The sequence below is a fragment of the Oryza sativa genome, chromosome 9 (genome assembly GCF_034140825.1).
Source record: "Oryza sativa Japonica Group chromosome 9, ASM3414082v1".
Classification (NCBI taxonomy): Eukaryota; Viridiplantae; Streptophyta; class Magnoliopsida; order Poales; family Poaceae; genus Oryza; species Oryza sativa.
Window position 1 is genome coordinate 7955871 of NC_089043.1, and position 7477 is coordinate 7963347.

Here is a 7477-nt window from a genome sequence, read left to right on the forward strand (position 1 = left end):
TTTCAAAATCTTGATAAAATCTAATCTCTCATCACTCCGCAATCACTTATTTATTAGATAAAGGTTAAATAAATAGTTGTTCTAACCTAGATATGAAATAAATTTACAACATATAGACATTTACAATTTAAATGTAAAATTACCCAAGATAAATTAATACCATTTATACTAATAAAATTAACAATAGAAGTAACTAAGTTATATGTTATGTAGCACATTGTATTTTAGACTTAGTGGTGTACAATTTTAGATGACAAAAAAAAGGCATTTGCGCATTTGACCCTATTTTGAAAGCTAACTACCAATTTGACCCTCTTTTATCAACTTTACTTATTTGACCATTCTTTTCAAAATTGAAGATACAGTACGACCCTATTCTGTTAAGGGCTTCTAACGGTGTTAACTGGAGTATAAAATGTCCTTTTTGCCCTTACTCATTTGACCCTATTACATGTGGGGCCCACCCGTCAGTTCTCTGCTCTCCTCTCCTCCTCTCTTCTCTCTTCTTCTGCCGCCGCCTCCTTCCTTCCTCCGCGTGCCGGCGGTGCCAGCCGTCGCCGCTAGGCCTGGCTCCCCTCCCTCCCTTCGCTGCGCGCCGGCCTCCGCCACCCTCCCTGCTGCGCACACCGACGCCGCCGCCGCCTTCGCCTCCCTTCCGCACAGTAGCAGCCGCCGCTGCTGCCCCTACTCCCTCCCTTCCCCCCACGGCAGCAACCAGCGCTGTCGCCCCTCCGCGCGGCAACAGCCCCACTGCCACTCCTTCCCTCTGCTCCGAGCCCGGCAGCCGCCGCCGCTCCCTCACTTCGCTTTGAGCGCGGCAGCCGCTCCCTCCTCCCGCGTGCGGCCGCCCCCGGTCCCTCCTCACGCGGCCGCCACCGGTCCTTTGCGCTTGGCCAACGCCGACGCTGCCGATGCAGCCGCTGCTCCCTCCCTCCTCGCACGGCCGCCACTACTGCTCCCTCGACGCGCGGCCAACATAGCCGTTGCCCCCTCGCCGCCGCCACCCCCACAGATCTCCGCCGCCGCACGATAGAGAGAGAGAGTCTTGGGTTTGGATAGGGTTTGGAGGGCATCTTGGGCATTAGTAATATTAGAAATATTTTCTTTTTTTAAAAAAAAAAGAAATCTAACCCTAACGGAGTTAGCGAATCAGAGTCAGACGGAAGCTTCACTTTTGAAAAGAATGGTCAAATAAGCAAACTTTAAAAAGTATGGTCAAATTAATAGTTACAGTTCAAAACGGGGTCAAATAAGCAATTGCCAAAAAAAAAAAGGTTTCGGTCAACTGAAATCTAGAATTGTTGTAAATTTGGACCAGGCAAACTTCTGTTGTAAAAGACCAATGTTCCAAGTTTAAATTTGGTCAATGTTCCTTGTAAAAGAACTTACCGGTGATCACTCGTGGGACTCGTAAGGATTGACCACTGGACATCCAAGTCAATGCTTTGGACAGCAATGTGTGCTGTGCAAAATCGAAGGAGAGAAATAGGACAGCACGGGGACAGTGCAAGCTTAGGCCTTGTTTAGTTCTCAACTTTTTTCTTCAAACTTCTAACTTTTTCATCACATCAAAATTTTCCTACTCAGGCTGTGTTTAGTTCACTCCAAAATTGAAAGTTTGGTTGAAATTTGAACGATGTGACAGAAAAGTTGGAAGTTTTATGTGTGTAGAAAGAGTCCCACTCCGGTGCTTTCTACTCGGAGTATAAATTAATTAAAACCGTTGATCTTTTTATATCTAATGGATCAGATCTATTTATACTACTATCTTAAATAGCGGTAGTAGAAACGTTAGAGGGTATAATTGTCCAAAAAAATATGGACGGGATGGTTGAATTCGTAATTTTGCATATCAGTTAGAAACACTTGAGCATCGTTGGGCCGTGCTAGGTTTAGGGTGAGTGTGGCGGAGCAGATGCGATGAGCAGATCGGCGGCGTGCTTCCATGAGATCGTTGCGGGATTACGGTGGGGGATCAGCCTCGGGAGGCTACTCCTTGCCCAGCGGCTCAAATGCTGGAGATCAGTACGCGTTCCACGCCAGACCCGAGAAGGAGACATATAACCAGCGAGCCTGAAGCCCTGAACCACGACAAGAAGTCAGATCAATTCAACGATTTCAACGCCATCGAAGCCAATCAATATTACGGTGTTTTGAGCATCGCTCTGAACTGAGCAAATGACCACTCTGAACTTAAATACTTCGGTACCATCCTTGGACAAATTTAGCGATGTTAATGGCTTAATTATTTAAGAACTGAAAACACAACATGTGGAGAAACTAATCAAATAGGTTTTAAAGATAATCATGGTGAGTTTATAACAGCACATTTGCTCTTGCTGCTCGATTTGACTATATAGCTTTGTTCAGTAGTTCTTTGTAGTATTATCTGTTTGACGGAGCCACGGAGGAGCTCGCATATGCCGGAGTGGGCACTGCCGCCGGAGTCGGGCGCACGCGAGAACAAAAGGAGCGGTGACACAGACGAACTGATCCTACTATTAAGAAAAAAATAAAAGTTAAAAATTACCCTTAACCGTAAATTAGTAAAATACTAATTTGCCTTTATAAATTAATGGTTCAGATTGCTTCTACTTGTAGTAGAATACTATAAGTAGAGAGCACCGTAGCGGTGCTCGTGTAGAAAAGTTTTGATGTGATGGAAAAGTTGAAAGTTTGAAGAAATATTTCGGAACTAAACACAGCGTCACACCAACTTCTACCTTTTTTTTTAAACTTCTAAAATCTAATTTTAGTGTGGAACTAAACACAGCCTTACTCCGCAGCAGCTAATACAAAACACAGGTGGGGTGATTGCCTGATTGGCAGGAGAGGAATCTTTTGTCCCCTATTTTTTTCCTTTTCTTTTCGCACAGCTGACGCCGCAACCCTGCTTTACAAGCTGGATTTAGCACCTTTAACCTTTTGTATTTTTGTTGATTGATTTGATTAATAATTAGCCGTGGCAACTAATCTATCTTCTTTCTAGATTTCGCCCTTTAACTTTCTTGTAGTAGGAGTATGTATATGCTAAGGATTAAGGGCCTTTCCTAAGTATATGCTGAAGATTTCGTCCTCGAAGGGAAGGCCGGGCCTACTTCTTTGAGTTATTTAGGACGCATGACTAAAGCCAAAAAGTTTTTCTTAAAATAATTTAGTTGTAGAAATGACATAGTATAAATCTCCAACTATAGTTACATGCATGTACTATTCAAGCTAACATGTTAGCTTGGGGTTTTGGGTCTAACAACAAAGGTGTGAAGACGACCAACAACCATACAAATTTCTTCCTCATTTTTTGTGGCTTTTAATGCGTCATCTTTGTTAAATACGTTTATCCTTGACTTTTAACTAAGGCCTTTGTAATAAGCGGTTGTATATTCAATCGATGCAAAATGGATTTAATCCATAAAGAAGATAATAGGGTCTACTAAAAAAATTGCTTTTTCTGGCGGCTAAAATCCATCTTTGCTGGCGGCTAAGCTAATCGCATGCGATCAAAGGCCAGAGAAAATAGGCTATCTTCACAAGCGGGATTCATCTGCAAGCAAAAATAGATTTTCGCTGGCGGCATGGTTAAGTGGACTGCCAACGAAAATCGACTTCTACAGTCGGCAAGATTAAGCAAACCGCCAGCGAAAATGATTTTCCATGAAAAAAATAAATCCCCAAAATATATTTTCGCAAAAAAAAGAGAAAATAACTCAGATTTTCGCATCCAAGTTTTCAGGCTATGATTCAAATCCTCATTCAGAGAGTTCATTAGATTCAATTAACATGCAAGTGAACACACATACAAGCATTTTGAACAAACAGATGAACATGGAAAAAAAGAACAACAACAGCTAGAAGCATCGCCACCGAATCTGCCTCCACCACCTGATGAGGACATCCCTTCCAACGATACAACCATGCCTATTGCACAGCAAGGACCAATGACTAGAGCTCGAGCTCGTGAACTTAATTATCAGGTAAAGTCATTCCTAGCTAATCATACAAGTTCTTCTCAGAATTGGGTGCTACTAAATGGTTGTTGTGATCTACTTGTTGTTAGGAATATGGGAGAGGAACCAGATCGAAAGCAGCACTAGCAGCGCTGATTTGATGAAGTCAATGCTCTTCACTCCGGAGGGCAAACGGGGCAAATGAGTACTTGTTGGAAAGATCTCGTCGTCTACTTTCAGCTATGTGTAGCCTCACCATCAAATTTGACCCAGGCTGCTCAGAATGACGAAAATAGTTCTTCACATCAGAAACTTGGGCTTGGGCCTTGTATCTTTACAGCCCATTAGGGGTCCACAAAACCAAGGGTTTGCTCCCACCTCCTCTCCTGGTCATTCCTTCACCTATATAAACTCCTAGCAGCCACCATTTTGCACTTTGGGTTTTGTTTGGATGTAAGTTTAGCTGCAGCTACTTTCTTGTACTCGCGTGTGTCGGCTAGACCACCCGGATACTTGTATTCAGAACCCCATTTTGGTTTGTTTCAGTTTCATCATTTGACAAGTGCCGTAAGCTGTTTCCTTGTCAACTTGTTCTTGCTTGTTCTTCGATTGCTTACAGGTTCAAGGTTATTCTTGGCACGGCAAGAACAACAACAACGTGGAGTCGGTGTACCGGTTGCTAAGGCGCAGCACCCCTGTGGTAGTTGTAGTCGGACCGCCAACGTCGTGTCCTCCCCCAAATCAAAGTTTATCCTCCTCTCATCGAAAGATCGGGAACCCCCCGTTGCTGCATCAATTGCTGGCGTCTAAGCTAATCGCATGCGATCAAAGGCCAGAGAAAATAGGCTATCTTCACAAGCGGGCTTCATCTGCCAGCAAAAATAGATTTTCGCTGGCGGCATGGTTAAGTGGACTGCCAACGAAAATCGACTTCTACAGTCGGCAAGATTAAGCAAACCGCCAGCGAAAATGATTTTCCATGAAAAAAAATAAATCCCCAAAATATATTTTCGCAAAGAAAAGAGAAAATAACTCAGATTTTCGCATCCAAGTTTTCAGGCTACGATTCAAATCCTCATCCAGAGAGTTCATTAGATGCAATTAGCATGCAAGTGAACACGCATACAAGCATTTTGAACAAACAAAAGAACATGAAAAAAAAGAACAACAACAACAGCTAGAAGCATCGCCACCGAATCTGCCTCCACCACCAATCTGGCCGGGAGAAAGGAAGGGGGTCGTCGTCACCGTCACCGACCGAGCAGCAGTTGATGCTTTTCACCGTTGGATCAGATGAGGAAGCCACCGTATGTGGGAAGCCCCACCGTCACTGAGCTTTTCCCGCCTCATCGGACCTCACTGCCGCTGAGCTCCTCTCGCCTCACCAAGCCCCACAACTGTCACCGTCAAATCTGGCGGTGGAGCCACCGGATCTAGGAAGCCCAGCCGCCGCCGAGGAGGTGGTGGCAGTGAGATCGTGGGAGAGGGAGGGGGAGGAGGAGAAGAAGAAGCGCCCGCCTCCTATCACCGTCACCGTTGCGCATCGCTGTCGGAGCCACCGCCATCGCCCAAGAACCGCCGTTAGAGCCACTGCCGCTGCCTATGGGGAGGGAGGAGGAGATGATGCTGGTGGGTGGATCTGAAGGGGGAGGAGGAGAGGATGCTGGCATAGTTGAAAAAACCGAACCGGCGATCGAATCGCTCGAGTCCTTGGGTCACCGGTCCAGCGGTTCAACCGCCGGTTCACACGGTTCGAATGTTGAACCCGACGTGTTATATTGTATGCATATTCTCTTCTTATCACTTGTGAAAGTTAGCTGGGTGGTGGATGCATAGGGCTTTCAGTCAGCCAACCAGCGTTCGAACCCCCGTTCCATCCCTTTTTCTTGCTATTTTCAGTAGTACACATGCACGTGCACAAGGCCTAGACTGTCCCATCAAGGCCCATCCTCTCTTGGCATGACAAACCGGCCGGCTCGGCTCGCTCTGGTTCACCGGTTCACATGAAAACTGGCGGTTCAGGCGGTTTATTCCGGTTCAAATGCAGGGGCGGTCTTTACAGCAAACCGAGCCGCCTAGCCCTCTGGTTCTGGTTTTTTCCGGTTCAACCGCCGAGCCGGTCCGGTTTTTTTGTACTATGGATGCTGGTGGAGGAACCAGAGGAGATTTTTGTAATTTGGAGCGGTGTGGATAAGGAGTGGTGGGTGGTGATTTTTGTAATGGGCAATGATTTTTCAATGTGCGTGGATTTTTTCAAGGGCGGTGCTTTTAGTACCCGCCAGCAAAAATCTAGTTAAGAGGCACGCCGGTTAAAAAAAGGGTTATTTTTGCAAGCGGACTTCTTAAGCAACCGCCAACGAAAATGGATTTTCGTTGGCGGTCCTAAACCCTCCACCCCTCGTTAGAATTTTACAAGTCGATTTCTCATGTGACCGCCAACGAAAAAAATTTGATACAGCCATAAAAAACCCTTTTTCTGGTGGTGAGATAACCCTGCCACTGCGTTAAACACGTACAACGACCAACATCACATAGTTCCACACCAAACTGAAGTAGAAAATAAACATAACAACATGTTCTAAAACAAAATAATGAAATATCAAAATTTTATATCTTGGTGCTAGCCCTGCACCTATACGAGCTGAACACCTCCGAAGTGATCTCCTCCAAATTGCAATGCAAATAGTGGGGATTCGATGAAGTACATTGATATCGTTATGAGATCCGTGCAAACAAAAAAAAGTGAAGCGTGTCAAATCCAGAGATCTTTCGAAGCAACGACTCTAGAATCATTATAGGCTCATGCACGTGCCCTTAGTACATACCCTAGCATTCCGTAGGGCAGTTCTTACACTTTCAATGCATACGGTCTACAGAGCTATTGATGAAAAATCCGCGCTCGGTCGATGGTGTCAGATTTGTGGTGGCACAAACTAAGTCGACGAACACAATGGCCTGGAAGATCTGCTTAGGTCCAGTGCAGGTCCAAATCTTGATGAGATGCAGGCATGACAGTCAGTTTGATCCTGCAACTGACAAGATATATAAATTGAAGATCACCAAAGAGCCGATCGGCTGGAACTCATCGGTTGAAACCCTGATGAAACCCTTATTATAATCAAAGACATGTTAGCTTTTATGATTCTAAGTACGACTAGGGATGATGCATCGCAAAGTATGCAAAGAAGCATAAAGTCTAAACAATCAAGCCTTTGACTATTTTTCAGGGTGATCGATACCTTAGTTAATCTAATCTAGTAAGATAATTTAGTCAATACCAGCATAAACCCTAAAACGAATCTCAGCCGATATGATCAAATTAAGATGATAAACTAGATTAACTAAGATATGTGATAAATAGGTAGGAAAAAATGTCAACCGAACCAAAGTGATCCAAGACATCGAAGCGATGCAGCCTTGAACAACACTAATGTAGCCGATACAATTGCCAGGGCCGGAGGAACGTAGGACTTACCCCTTCATCGGAGATCGAAAACCGATGCAGCCCCACGTTAGGTGCCAAGTTCCGCCGT